Below are 16698 nucleotides of genomic sequence, written 5' to 3' on the forward strand. Positions count from 1 at the left end.
GAAATGCCAAATCCAATCTAAACAACTGGTTTACTGTGTAACCAACCACAATAATTCACATATAAATTATTCATTCAGAATAATACTTAAGTATTTATTCCAGTAATAACAAGCAGCAGGCAAGCTACTTTCTCAGAGTGCTATGATTTCCTTCTTCTTAGAATGTAAATGAATTTCAGATTCTGATTCGTTACTGTTGAAACATAGAATAAAACAGAACTGACAGATTCATTCTGGGCATCTATTCTGGGCTCCCTCATTGCCAAATCATGGTTACTGCAAAAGCTATTCCTTCCCCTCTTGAATGAATGCCATAGATCTGTTCCAAAAAGAACAACCACGCTGACCACATAGAGGGGGTGGTAGAATATTTAACAAGTTTGATAGCTTAGTGTGCACATGTGTATATTTAAAATGGTGCATTCATAAACTGAAAACAAAATCTAGGATTTTGAACGATGGAAATAAAAACAATCTCTTAGACACAGTTGAAATGAAATATTTCAGTGAAGTGTACTTCTCTTCAAAATCCTATCCACCCTACACAACCCATTCCAGGTTTATGATTTTTTTAATCCCCAAATCAGAATTGTCTTTTGTGTCCATGATAGCTAGGTCAGAGGTAGGGAACCTGATGTCCATGGTACCCACAGCATGACTGTGGGACTGTCCCTTGATTTATAGCAAACTCTTTTTCCATCTTGATTTACATTTAAAAAGAATAATTTAAAGAAATTAAGTTGAATTTTGCACACTGTAAATCAAAACTAGGATATTATCATCATATCTAATGCTGGTAGTTGCAGGCTACTCTGTAGATGGGAATGGGTCATCTGACCCTCCCATCCAAAAAGAAGGGCATGAGATGTGAGGATAATAGGCTAGATTTGATTTTTGTTGTTGTCATGGTTTTGGATCATAAGAACAAATCATTCACACTAAATGAAGTAAAACTAGGCTATTCACTGTAAATATTAATAATGAAGCTAAAATTATATATTTCAGACATATGAGAAGGCATGAGTCATTGGAGACAATCCTGATGCTGCAAATTGAAGGGAATCTAAAAAGTGACCAAGAGTAGGCAAACATGTACCATAACTGTTGACACAAACTATTCAAAGAAAATTGCCTGGCAATCTGACAAAATTATGTCTATTATCTCACAAGGAATAGAAAGCAATTCAGTGACAGGTTGCTACCAGTTCGCCCCAGATCAGGCGAACTAGTAACAGCGGCGGCAGGAGGCTCTACCCACCTGCCTGGATGCTTCTGTGCCTGTGCAGAAGTGGCACACACAAGCGCGAGTCACGTGAGCCCATGAGCAAAACAGTAGTGACGGGTTTTGAAACCCACCCCTGAAGCAATTACAATAATTATGATTTGTTCCAAATAAATGGATTTCTCTATGAAAACCAAAATGAATTCCCACAGGATGGAATGAATATCTTAAATAGGATGGGCATGCATCCAACTTCATGGGGCATAACTCTCTATTTTAAAAGCCATTCTCTGGAAAGGTTCTGGAGAGAGGTTCTGTATATGAAAATTATCATCTCTGAGTCTGCTTAAATGATAAAGCACATGAAAAAGAAACACATACTTGAACTTAGCCAAACTAGAAGTTTTAAATGCACCAATGGAAAACTGAACAGGATCTTAAATTATACGATGCTATGGTAATTTTTTATAGCTGTTTATAATCTTTTTAATATATTTCTATACAATTATGAATAATTGATAAATTATTATATGCACATTTTAGAAAATATGTGTCTTTTTTGGTGATGCTTTCTTTTTTAACAAGTCACCTCTCTAACATTAGATGGCAATAAAGGATATAAGAAAGAACACATAGGGAAAGGAAAGCTAATTCCCATAACCTAGTCTTGCTTCATTGCTGACATCACTTTGCAACTAAAAATAATACATTTCTTATCACCATAGAGGTAGGAACTGTTATCTTCACCAACAGCAAAGCTACTTTTCTACTGCCATTTTTTTTCTTTCAATTACTGCCAATACTAGTTTCTTTTCTATCTCATTTACAGTAATATAGTTTGACATTAATTTCATTTTTCTCCAGTAGGTCCATTATTTCATCTTTGCCTCCTTGGCCTTCTTCCCCTCCTTTTCCATCATCTCTTTCAGCTGTTCATTTGTATTGTAACTCTGCTGTTAACCGTTGCTCTATCATCAACTTTGCCATTTTTATTATTACTTATATTATTTTATTTTATTTAGGTATTATTTCTTTTATTATTACATTTATGTCTATCTTGGCTACTCATGCAATTCTAGGCAGCTTTCATTTGAAATGACTTTATATAATCTCGTCAAACATCTTGATATTCACATCCATTTAAAATTATGACTAAACATAAATAAATTTTGAAAGATGATTTAAAGTTCTGTGTAGGAGGAAAATAAACATAATGTTAGAATACTTTTGTAGTAGATTGCTTTCTGATTTTTTTCCTTACTACCTAATTGTTTCTTTTAATTTGTTTCTGCTATGTCTGTGCTTTTTATGCTTCATTACATTGGCAAAGACATCTGGAAACCTGGAAGAAAGTTGTAAGGGAACGTAGGACTAATTTTTGTTAGGCTGTTTAATTGTCCATTGGATTCCTAATGTCATTTGGTTCATGTTACTATAATAAACTTAATAGCCTTCAAAATCCAGGAATGGACTGGGTATAAGTAAGCCTATAGATTCTCCATTAACATTATTGTTAACATGGGTCAAAATAATGCTTGAAAACCCAGATGGCTTGAATGATAATTTTGTTTTGTCCCTAAAGTCAGAGAATATTAATTACTTATCCTTTTCTTAGAATTACCAAATTATTCTTTCTGATTCTCTGACTTGTTCTGTCATATCTGATAAGGCCTTCCCCAAACTGAATAAATAAATATTTCATATGGATTCCAGATGTTTGATACATATTTTAGAAGAAGAGGTGAGAGTTTCAGGACATAAATAACCATCAATATTACATTCCAATATGCAAAGCATTAGCAAAGTTGAAAAGAGTGTGAACTAATATCCCTAGACATTAAAAACACAGGCAGTATAAGAAAATAGATTCTTCCCACACCTGTCCTTTTCTGCACCAGTGATTTTCCAGATGAGCAAAATATAGAAATTGAGTTTGAGATGGAATCATTTTATTTTTTTTCTTTTGTTTGTAGAAATATATTACATCGAGTTCCACCTGCAGCATTTTTATATATCTGTCCACGAATGTTTCCACTTATTTCCTTCTTTCTTCATTTTGAGGAAGGAAGGAAGGAAGGAAGGAAGGAAGGAAGGAAGGAAGGAAGGAAGGAAGGAAGGAAGGAAGGAAGGAAGGAAGTTCATATCCAGCCAGTCATTAAGATTCTACTTCAAAGGAGGAAGAACTTTAAAAATGTACCTACAGTTAGTGTTTTATATGGCTTCTACTTTTAAAATGATGCTTCTCTCTTTATATTATATTTTAAGTTGTATTTTTGTGCATCTACAGTATAAGATGAGAGAGAAAGCGAGAGGAGGGAGGGAGGGAGGATAGGAGGAAGGGAGGAAGGGAGAGAGAGAGAGTTTTGTTAAATGGAAAAGAGAAATAGAATACGCTCTTTAGAATATCCAATGGAAGGTACACACACACACACACACACACACACACGTACTGTATGTATTGTTTGAAATTAAGATAGAGTAGGAAAGTCCAAAATGTTTGTCCAATTTTTAAGAGATTTGCTCTAAATACAGTTAAAATCTAGATGCAGAGCATAAGATAATTTGATGAAAATGCAATTCAGAGAATGCAACAATTGATATATATTGAATATATATAGAATATAATTTCCTTCCATGTGACCAATACAAATCTTCCTGTGAGGGAATGTGTTCCAGTTTCTTCAAAGCAATGCCTTACAGAGCCTTCCCATTTGAAATCCAAATCTATCTCTTTTTTCATCTTTCTCTTTTAATTTTTGGGTACTTCAGTGGTTAAGGACACTGAACGTATGAGCTGGAAAGCTGACAGACTGGGTTCAAAACTCAAATGCTACACAATGGGGTGAGCTCCCATTATTTGCCCACCTAGCAAATAATGGGAGTGCCTCTGGTGGCTCAACAGGCTAATGCAGCCTGTTATTAACAGCAACTGCTTGCAATATTGCAGGTTCAAGTCCCACCAGGCCCAAGGTTGACTCAGCCTTCCATCCTTTATAAGGTAGGTAAAATGAGGACCCAGATTGTTGGGGGGCAATAAGTTGACTTTGTACATAGTATACAAAATGGATGAAGACTATTGCCTGACATAGTGTAAGCCACCCTGAGTCTTCGGAGAAGGGCGGGTTATAAATGCAAATAAAATAAAATAAAATAAATAAATAAATGGGAGTGCAAGTGTATAAATAGATACCACATCGGTAGAAAGGTAAGAAGATTTTGTGCACCTCAGTGTATAGTCACACTGGCCACAATTGTCCAAAGTGTCTTCAGACAATGCTGGTTCCTTCGGCTAAGAAACAGAGATGACCTCTGCCCCCTAGAGTCGAAAACAACTGGACAGGGTAAACCTTTACCTTTATCCTTTTAATCAGTGATGGGTTGCTACCGGTTTGTCCTGGTTAGGTACCAGTGGCGGTGGGAGGCTCCCCCACCCACTCAGTTGTCATCAAAAGCCCTCTGTGCATGTGCTGAAGTACCACATGCTTGCAAAACAAGCACATGCACACGCACACTCCCAATAGTGAACTGGTAGCACTGGGATTTGAAACCCACTACTGCTTTTAATACAAGTTTTAACAAAATATGCTTCATGGTACACTTCCATATATTTCTTGAGCTTCAAAAAAAAGTTTTCCAATTAGCATATTTGTATTTTAAATGCAGAATAGATAGCTCACTAGAAATTAAAACCCATAAAATTATTCAGCATTAGGACATTTTTAATAGACTTCATCCTCAACTAACAGCTTCACCCTCAATTCATATGTTACCCAAATAGAATATACATTCACAAATAATCCACTAAAATAAGATGAAGCATTACTGAAGTTCACATAAAATAATATACTATCATATCTTTCTCTCTCTCTCATTGTTAGTGTAAATTCTACCCTAACACACAAATTAATCTTTGTTCAAGGTTTTTTCATTTATTTTTAATTTATAATTACTGATTTCTTATACCGTTAAATATAATTTTCAGATCTTTAAACTCATTACACTCATTGAATCATGAAATCTGTCAATTAGACATATGTGTAAAATAAATATAATATTGCTATTTAAATATAACAGAAAAAACAGTTACATTTTTCTAGAATATGGAAATACCAAAAGTGAAAACAAATTAATCAGGGACCTAGAAATGTAAAAAATTAAAGATCTATTAGACTCAATGGTACCTCTCAGACATAATTATTGTTGAATTATTTTATATGTGCTTTAAATCTACAGTTGGAGCCCATAGGCTGATAGATTTGTTTTGTGGACAAAAATTGTATCTCCTCTTTATAAGTCTTTGTTTTGTTTCTGACTCTTCAATAGAATCATAGACTTTTCATTCATCTAATAAATCAGTCTCATTGTTCTTTAAAAAAATTTGTAATGTAAAAGATAGTATACCGAAAATATAATTCTAATCCAAATAATTAAGAGTGGAAAATCCATAGTAGTTTGTTTTGGATATCTGCAAATACTATAGGCTTTTTTCAGTAGACTTTGAGCCAATTTCCATGTCAAGATTAATTTCTTATGTAAAAAAGCTTGATTGTATATGTCTAAAATTCAATTAAAATGGGTTTATTTCCTTTTTCTTTGCAAAGCAGAAGGTTGGTTTTAAAGACAGGTTTTCTAAAAAGCAAATTCTAGAGCTTTTCATTCAATATGTGTGGACTTCATTTGGCAAAGGATGCATGCATAGTCTTTGCAACTTGTAAAATAAAGTTGTAGTGGCTTCATGGACAACAGCTACTCATATAGAAGTCATTATTCCTTTACAATAAAAAAATAATGTTTTTATTTTTGTGAAGTTTTGCTGCTTTTATCTGTGGGGAAGCACGTATAGGCTTTCAGATCAAATTTAAAAACATGGTTATGTGAGATAAAATCAGTATAACACTAATTTTACATGGAATATATCCTTAGTATTTTCTGTTAAAAATATGTTTATATTACCAAGTACTTTTTCTTCCTGCTGGAGTTACAAGACAATATCATTAATTATCAGTTCCTTCTCTTCCTCCTCTCAGGATGGTGCTCTTAAATCCAGAGACTGAGTTTGGCAAGACTTGAAAGGACTATTCAAGAGCTATCCTTTCTACTACTTATTCATCTAACAGTATAGGGAAAAAATAACCACTGCTTTCTTCCAGATGTTTTCCTTAGCTCTGCAGTCCAGTTTGCAGAGCTGGCATACCTGGTGGTGTCCCACCAGATAATTGATAAGACGCTGAGCTTGTTGATCGAAAGGTCGGCTGTTCAGTGGTTTGAATCCCTAGTGCCATGGAACAGGGTGAGCTCCCCTTACTTGTCCCAGCTTCTGCCAACTTAGCAGTTCGAAAACATGTAAAAAATGCAAATAGAAAAATAGGGACCGCCTTCGGTGGGAAGGTAACAGTGTTCTGTGCTCCTCTGGCGTTTAGTCATGCCAGCCACATGACTACAGAGACATCTTCAGACAGCGCTGGCTCTTCGGCTTTGAAACGGAGATGAGCACCACTCCCTTATGACTAGCACATATGTGCGAGGGGAACCTTTACCTTTTACTTCTGCTTAGCTGCCAAATCCAGGCAATATCAATAAGAACAACACTTGTGCCCAATGTTGCTTATACTAGATGGATAGAAGATTTTTTCCAAATTTAATGGCAAGTAAGTAAATACATTTTGAAATTGAAATGTGGTTTTTTGAACCATAAACATCTATATTAGTACAAACAGGCACTTTGAGGGGGTCCTCCATGCTTTCTGAGTTTGGTTGTTTCCTTGAAGCTGTTTCATTATCCAAACTAAATAACATCGTCAGTGCTAGTGATTTACTAGCACTTTAAGATTTAAAATAATATTATTGTTACCCTAAGATTGAAGATTCATCTACTGTAGTTGGCAAGAAAATGTTATCATTATTCTATAAGTACAGTGCGAAAACTGTACTGGTACTACAATTAAAGGCAAAAGGGCTGCCTTTTCTCCCCTTCCATAAACTGGAGAAAATGTGCATTATTTATTCTTGCACTAGAGCTGGAGAAAGCAAATTGCATCACAGTAGATGTGGTCTACTCAAATTTGTAGAGCCTGGAGTTTTAGGAAAAACCACAAACCTATAGAATGACCTTGAATGACAGTGGAAAGGATCTAGGACAACTCGTCATGGCCATCTCACCACAGCCAACCCACCTGGGCCATCTTGCTTCAGCCAGCTCAGTCTCTCCATGACCAACTTGCTATGGGACAACTTGCTGTGGGATAATCCACATGGAATAACTCAACATGATAAAAGTTATCTGCCAATGTTTCTTCTACATTATTTCCTTTGTCAATGGAAATAATGTAGAAGAAGATAAAGTTCCTGCCACAATTTTTCCTTTTGGGAATTATAACGGATTGTACAGGGATTGAGACTAAATTGATTCTGAATTTAATAACAGCAGCAAGACTGTTGATTGGACAATACTGGAAGAAAGAAGAGATACCTACAATAGAAGAATGGATATTGAAAGTTATTAATTTGGCTGAGATGGCTAAAATCTCAGCGTTTTTAAAAGACAATACGCAGGAAAAATATTAAATTGAATGGAAAAAATGGATTGATTGTCTACAAAACAGATATCAGATTAAGAAATATCAGATTGCCTTTGAATAATTAGAAAGTTATTTTATGTAATGGGGAGGGGGTTGGGAGATGAAAAGCTTTGGATGTGGTTATTTGGATTGGAAGGGAAAATTTTATTCTATGCTTGGTTTATGTATAACAATACCTTGTGATTGACCCGGGAAGCCGGGGGAGGGGAAGGGAGTTTTTGTTTTTGGGAGGAGGGGAAAAAGGGGAAAATTTTTTTGTTTTTTAAAACTCTTTCAATAAAAAAAAAAGAAATAATGTCAAAAAAATTGTGGTAGATAACATTTATCACATTGAGTTATCCTGCATGAAATTATCCTGCAGCAAGTTGTCCCGCAGTGAGTTGGCCACGGTGGCATGACCACAGCGAGTTGTCCCATTCCAGAGTAGAAAGATTTGTCTTTCTATTCTGCCTTTCTACTCAGAGTAGAAAGAGGACAACAATCTGAGAAATGCTGAAGCACATTCCAAGAAATGAACTTGAGAAAATATCTTAAACATCCCTATCTTTAATTCACACCAAAATAAAGAAAAGAAATAATGTCAAAAAAATTGTGGTAGATAACATTTATCACATTGAGTTATCCTGCATGAAATTATCCTGCAGCAAGTTGTCCCACAGTGAGTTGGCCACGGTGGCATGACCACAGCGAGTTGTCCCATTCCAGAGTAGAAAGATTTGTCTTTCTATTCTGCCTTTCTACTCAGAGTAGAAAGAGGACAACAATCTGAGAAATGCTGAAGCACATTCCAAGAAATGAACTTGAGAAAATATCTTAAACATCCCTATCTTTAATTCACACCAAAATAAAGAAAAGAAGGAGGAAATGTCATTTAGACTTTTGAAGATTCTTAAAGATTCTGTTACTATAGCTGTTCTGATAAAAGTAGTTTTAGATCTATGTGGCATTGGTTTCTTAGTCTGGTTTACCCTATAGTACTATTTCTGGTATACCCTAGAGCAATGCTGGCTGAGAAATTCTGGATTTGAAGTGCACAAATATTAAAATTGCCAGGATTGAGAAACACTGCCCTATAGGGCTGAGCATAATTGCCAAAGCCATTCTGCCCACCATATGTTGTTAGAGGTGGTTGACTTAGTCAGGTAAAGACAGCCTGCATAACTGCTTAAACCTAATCTGATAGAACCTGAAACAAACAATGGGATATATTTCATTTGCATCTTGTTGTTACTAAAACCAATACAAAGATTTCTAATGCAATATGTTATTGTAAATTGCATCATAGTCAAAACATAATATAATAAAATAAAAATATTGGTCTAGCTGGTTTTGTGTACACTATTTTAGCAGCCAAAGATCAGAATCATGCAGACATAGGTTTTCCCTCTGACATTCTGTGGAAGCTTTGGAGGACTTTGAAGAAGCAGGATAGAAAAATTACTTATATTTTCAAACTTTGGTTTTGAAGACTTCTGAAAATATAATGGATAGCTATAAACACATGAATAAATGAATGCGCCCCAGACAGACCTTTCTTCAGCACAAATGACCAGGCTTAAATTATCATATTAATGAAACATTATGTGAAGACTTAACTTTCTGAAGAAGCCTATACAGTTAGAAAAGGTGGAAAGAAAAGAAGAGAATAACCATAACTGGTGGATGGACTCATCCAGGAGGGCAATAGATATACTCCTGGAACATCTGAAAGACCAGGTTTGGAACAGATCCTTACGGAGAAAATGTATCAGTATTTCACTAAAAATTGATATGTACATGGTGGCACATAATAAATCATTCAATATGACATCCATTTTCCATCAGGTTTGTAGGTCATTCCCAATCCCTGAATTAGGATCTTTTGCATTAGATTTAAAGCCCACTCCAACTATTGCCAAGCATTTAAAACAGTATTTTAATGAGTTTGTTTGATGACAAGAATGCTTCGTCAGTATTGAGAGGATTGCTTGTTTTAAAAAATGAATAACAAACCTGGTATCTTAGAGGCATGGCGTATTTCTGTTTTAGAATCTACGTAATTTTTCTTCATCTGTAAAGCTTTTAATATATATAAAAGAACTGTGATATGTGCCAACTTTGGTCAATATTCTGTGATAGCTCTAGGCTTGAAAAATGTAACATCAAAGAAAAGCTACAAATTAAAAAAAAGAACATCAAAGAAAGACAGCTACAACAAAGCAGCAAAGACAGACGGAGAAAAGAAAAACGTGGCAATTTGAAGTGGAATTGATTGGTAGAAATCAAAACATCTAAGGAACCCTATGGACATACAGTGGTACTTGTACTTGACTGCTTCAAAACTTGTCAAATTTGACACATTTTGATGCAAAATGTTGTCCCGGTATTCATCTTTGTTTGGTAGCGGATGTACTGCAAAAGGAAGTGGGAGACAGCCACAGATGGCAGACAGGAAATTGCCCGTGCTGGAAAGGTCACTGATTTAAGAAAAGGGATGGGAAGTCCTTCCTGGTTAAAACAAAAGATCATGTGGTTAGTCACATGGGGTTTTTTGCTACTTGTCCTTTTTAGTATTGCCATGCCTCCCAATTAAGCATGACTACCAAGGTACCACTGTAATACTACTTATTGCTTTGAGAATCTGAATTGTGTTTTATGACTCTATTAATTGCAGTAAGTTTAGTTTATGAATTTTTAAATAAGGAAACAACAGTCTACTGTGTGCCTTAGTGTTCATCAGTCCTAAAAACAGCAAATCTTCTGGCTTGAACCCTGAACTGTTTGTCACCTGAGAATCACAGAAAGCATTTTTGAGACTTGTTTGCATCCAGATATCATTAATATTTTTTTAAGTTTGCCTTGAACAGAAGTTCACAGAAGTTTCTATTGTGAAACTATGGTTGAAATTTTACTCTCCACCAATTCTCCCCCCTTTATGCCTGAGAAGTTTTTTTATTTTATTTTTGAACCAACATTTCCTCATTGGCAAATTTATTGGAGAATTGCTGTAGAGGCAATATCAAATTTGTTTACCTTGTCAACTTGACAGAACATGTCTCTGTAACAAACATTTGGGGTTTCTAAAATCAGATTTCCTGAAAGAACAGAGAAGAGTTCACCTCTTCTTCTTGTTGTTAGTTGAGAAGTCGAGTCTGACCCATCACGACCCCATGGACACCATTCCTCCAGGCCTTTCTGTTCTCTATCCTCCTCTGTAGTCCATTTAAGTGCACACCTACTGCTTCAGTGACTCCATCCAGCCACTGCGTTCTCTGTTGTTCTTTTCTCTTCTCTCCTCTTCTCTCCATTCAATTCAAGGGTCAATTAATAGTTTAGAATGCCCTTTTCTTATAAAACATACCCTGTTCATATGTAGCATAGCACTGTACAGTATAAAAATTAGGTCCTCATTCTGAACTATCTTTGAACATGCAAATCAATTCAATTTATGAACACAATGTCTGTTCAGATATTACACAAACACCTAATTTGTTTTAGCAATGATTTCTTGAACAAGTCATGGTTCCTTGAATAATAATTCTAGTGGTAACCCTAAAAAAACCACAGTATACTTCATCACACTCCATAAACAAGCCAACTACAGGTAGTCCTCGACTTTTGACCACAACTGAGCCCAAAATTTCTGTTAAGTGAGACATTTGTTGAGTTTTGTCCCATTTTATGACCTTTCTTGCCACAATTGTTAATTACTGCAGTTGTTAAGTTAGTAACCTGGCTGTTAAGTAATTCTGGCCTCTCCATTGACTTTGCTTGTCAGAAGGTTGCAAAGGAGATCATGTGATCCAGGACACAGCAATGGTCATAAGTGTGAACCAGTTGCCAAGCACCTGAATTTTGATCACATGACCATGGGGATGCTTCCAAGGCCATAACTGTGAGAAATGGTCATAAGTCACTTTTTCAAGTGCTGTTGTAACTTTGAACAGTTACTAAGTGAACTGTTCTAAGTTGAGAACCTGTACTAAGTCAGCACATTCTTCTGTCCAGTTAATATTGTCTTCATGTTCTGGTCCAGCAGCATCTCAAATAAACTTCTTTACATGAAACAACCTGAATGTGTACCATACCATACTATCTTGTCCTTCTTTTCAGTGAGTTAATATATGAGCCAATATTGAAGGTTGAGGAAAGTGCAGAAGAATAAAACCTTTGAGCAACATAACAACAGGACTGATAATGGAATACAAAATGAGAAAGTCAATAACCGTCTTCAATATTGCCTTTTTGTGTTCAGCTAAACCCAGGAGAAACAAGGAATTCTAGTAATGTAGTGAATATAGTGGTGTGATGATTCAGCGGTTAAAAATGCTTAATTTATCAGTTGAAAAACTTATAGCCCAGGTTTGAGATCTAAGCTCCATACAACAGGTAAGCTCCTGTTACTTGCCTCAACTCCTGCCCACCTAGCAGCTTGAAAGCATGGAAATGCAAGTAGATTAATAAGTACCACTTTCATGGGAAGGTAACAGCATTCTGTGCATCTTTGGGTTATAGCCATGCTGGCCACATGACCACAAAAATTGTATTCAGATAAAGCTGGCTCCCTTGGCCAAGAAACAGAGATGATGTGCCCTAGGGTTGAACATGACTGATAGGGAAAACTTTACTTTTATCTAATGAATATGCCTTGTCAACACATGGAGTGCAGTAAAAACAATGACACTTCTCTATGAAGTAGAACCTTCCAGTGTCAGGGTTGTATCTGATGTAGAAACAATTGAATATAAAGATAGGCTCCTCAGTGTAGCCAATGTAGTTTTCTTGTGTCCCTAATTTATTTGTTTAATTATTATATAATAGTTTATGTAACAGATTGTCTTGCCAATGCCAGAGGTGATAGATGTTCCCAAGATATAAGATTTTGCATTCCATTCAATATATACTATTTTTAAAAAGCTGGCCAATTTTTTAAGAGTTGCATGACTAAATGTGGCCACATATTGCTATGTGCATGATTAGAGCAAATAATACCTTTATCCTTGGGAAAAATTAACAGTCAGAGAAAATCAATATATATTTATATTTGGAAAGCACACCTTGAAATACTATGCATACATTAAATTGATCCAAACTCATAGGCAACAATACAAGCCAAACCTCTAGTATTCATGTTGTTCCAGTGCACAGAAATCATGGGAACAATTCCTGCATAAAATTGAAAGCAACTGAAAACTTACTAGTTCCAGAAGACGAGGGCATGAGTGACTATCTGAAAGGCTTCCTGATCTGGGAAAGAGTATAACTAGTACACTAGATACAGCTGGCATAAGGCTTCCTAGCCACAGCTGTCCCTGCTCATTGAGCAGGAAATGTTAATCCAGGAAGACTTTCCAAATTGCATACCATCCTTGAAGGGGGAAGTGCAGCTCCATCCAAGGTCAAAGATGGAATACTCCAAGATCCCAAGAACTCTCTGCCCCTTGAAGTTTGGCAGGTCTCCAATTATAAGGCTTTGAAAGCCTCCACTGAGAAGATTAGATACTTATATAGTAGAAGTTTGATTTGTTGCCAGGTTTTTGTTGTTGTTGTTTATCATTTTAATTTGTTTAGTTTTATAAATTCTACATGATTTTCTAGATCTTTTAATCCTTGGTTGGGAGCCACCCTCAGTTTGTTGAAAGATGGGCAGCAATGTAAATGTTCTAAATAAATAATAAATATAGCAGCCTAAACACACACAACTACTCGGTATTTGTAGTATTGAATCAAAGAATTTCTCTCTCCATCCATTATTACTATTTCAATGCACTTTACATGGAATTACCCTTGAAAACTATCCGGAAATTGCAACTGATACAAAAGGCAGTGGTTAACCAGTGCAAGGAAAACTATTATAAGATGCCATTATTGAAATATCAGCAAGTACTACCAATTGCCCAGCAGGCACGGTTTGTATATACAGTATATATAAATAGTATTTATGAAATCCTTATTAATGTCTGAATTCAAACTCTCATACAAATTATTCATAGCATTCCACAGCACATTATGTAGCATGTTTTTGAATAATCTCTGGATATAAAAAAATCACTTTCCATAGTATGCTCAATTAAATCTTTATTACGTTTAGGAAGCAATGTACTCTCTCTCTCTGTCTTTTTAGGATTAGGGAGAATTTAGTAAATAATTTAACATACACTGTCCAATTATGGGCTTAAGTGATATAGTCCAGAATATTATTCTTTCACACTCAAACTCACATGTGCATACTTTCCGCATAACAGATGGAATAAATCAATCAAGCCACATTCCACCATACCAGAAAGGTCCTGTGATTCTTCCCAAGGAGTCTTACAAGACAAGTTCTTTCCTCCTTATGCCTTTTTGGCAGCAATATAATCAGATCACTTCCTAGTTTAACTTGTGCATAAACAGTGACCCTATTTATACTTCCCAGCAATCTTTCCTCTTAGCAGCAGGATTACTAATTGCTGGTTTACAACTCTTTCCACCCCGAAGCAGTAGGACCAGTGGAATTTGGCTTTCCTCCAGATTTCATCTTGCAAGAGGCAGACATTTCCAGTTCTGCTCCACCCTTGCTGAAGTGAACCTGACGGAAGAGACACATTTCTCTGCAAAGGCACATACAGACTTTGTTTATACAGCTTGATTGTTGACAGCATGCTCACATAAGAATGGAAGTTCAGAGAGTGACCTGGCTCTCTCATCTCACTTCATGTTTATATGAAAAGAGACTGATGTATTTATTTATGCAGGCCAAGCTTTAAAATTATGCGCAGTTTTCACCAGGAAATTGTTTATTAAATGTCTGAATTAAGCCAGAATGACTATCTACAGATAAATGCCATATTTGGGGAAGCTGACATGCCAGATGTTATACACGTCCACTTCCCAAAGGTTGCACTTGAACTCTGGAGTGCAATAGGAAACAAATAACTTTGGCTACCTGATTGCAAGAGATGGTTGATGATGTTCCCACAAACTCAACATACAATGATGAGGACTCTGGAAACATTTTCCCAAATCAGCCTCATCAACCCTATTTAATGTAATGAACCAAAGTCAGTCAATTACATTGATCATGAGCAGATTTAAGAGACTGGTGTATAGCAAAAATGAAGTAGGGTTATATGGCATAATAGAAGCCTGCAGTTCTTAATTTTCAATTTTAATTCAAGCTGAAGAAAAAAATCAAGAGGTTTTCACTAGATATTTCTTCTTTATAAGCCTTCAAAGTTTTTCTTGCGATTTGCTAAGTATTTCACTTATATCCTACTTATGAACACTACTTGTTGATACGATTAGCAAAAAATAAATTTGGGGGAAAAGCATCAGACAAAAACAAAACAAAACTGGAAGCCACATTTCCATTACCAGAATTCCATTACCTCATTATTGGTTACCACAAATTCATTATCTTTATATACAAATATTCTATATGCACATAAGTTGTATGTGCTTAGATACTGCTTTTTTAATAAGAAAAAAACAGCTCATCTATCATGTGCTAAGCAAATATATGCATATACAATCAGTGCATATATAGAATCTGTGGAGGAACAGAGTTTAGCCCCACAGAGAGTTATCAGTTGGTCTATAACATACTAAGAACCCATTAGTTCTATTAGAACATAATAACATGCTAATTTTTCAAGTATATGGCTGCCAAAATGTTTCCAAGTGATACTTTTTACATATTAAATTGTACAAATGAAAATTGTAATCCCAATTTGATTTTCATGGCATTTCCAAGATTGCAATAATAGGAATTAAAAAAATATTTATTGAATTTCCAAAAGTTAAAATACACAATACAAAAAAACCCCACAATACACAAAAACAAAAATATATATAAAACACACAAAGACAAACGCATCAAAATTACATTACTCATCACAGCTTTTCCTACATTTTATTTCCTACATCTATTTAACCTCTATATACAGATTCTACTTCTAAGTATCTCTATAAACAAACATTCTTATTTACATTATCTTAACCTCTATTCAGGGATGTGGTGGCTCAGAGGCTAAGACGCTGAGCTTGTTGATCAAAAGGTCAGCAGTTCAGTTCCAATCCCTAGTGCTGCGTAACAGGGTGAACTCCTGTTACTTGTCCCAGCTTCTGCCAACCTAGCAGTTCAAAAGCACGTAAAAAATGCAAATAGAAAAATAGGGACCACCTTTGGTGGGAAGCTAACAGCATTCCATGCACCTTTGGTGTATAGTCCTGCCGGCCACATGACCACGGAGATGTCTTCGGACGGCGCTGGCTCTTTGGCTTTGAAATGGAGATGAGCACCGCCCCCTAGAGTCAGGAACGAAAAGCACATATATGTGAGAGGAACCTTTATCTTTACCTTTTTAACCTCTATTCAGAATTCAGTCTCATGGCAAAAATCTCTCTTAAGTTTTATGCTTACTCTCCAACCAGGAATACCATCTATTCCATATTCGATAGTACTCAGTATCTTCCCTCTCCTTCATTTCCATCGTTAATCTATCCATTTCTGCACATTCATATATATATATTTTATTATAATTTGATCCGGTGGGATATCCGGATATTTCCAGTTTTGTGCTATCACAATTCTATATGCCATCAATAGGTGTAATATGAAAGAAAGAAAAGAAATAATAGGAATTTTATTCTATCAGTATATTTCATATATTCCAAACTTACTTACTTACTTACACATACATACACTACTGCCACTGCATAAGCTGGGCTCTTGGCTAGGGAATTAATTTAGAAGGTGACATTCATATCTGTAAATTTTCATTTACAACTAAAATGGTAAAAGTCTCCTTGTGGGTAGGGCTTATTAACTGACAGAGACAGCTGGTGTCTGATAGTATTCTGTTGATGTATTTTAATAGGAACTAGAATGGTCCAAGAAAGAAGGCATAGGTGATACTTTAAGCTCATTCATTTTTT

Source organism: Ahaetulla prasina, chromosome 8 (genome assembly GCF_028640845.1).
Source record: "Ahaetulla prasina isolate Xishuangbanna chromosome 8, ASM2864084v1, whole genome shotgun sequence".
In the NCBI taxonomy this organism is placed as follows: domain Eukaryota; kingdom Metazoa; phylum Chordata; class Lepidosauria; order Squamata; family Colubridae; genus Ahaetulla; species Ahaetulla prasina.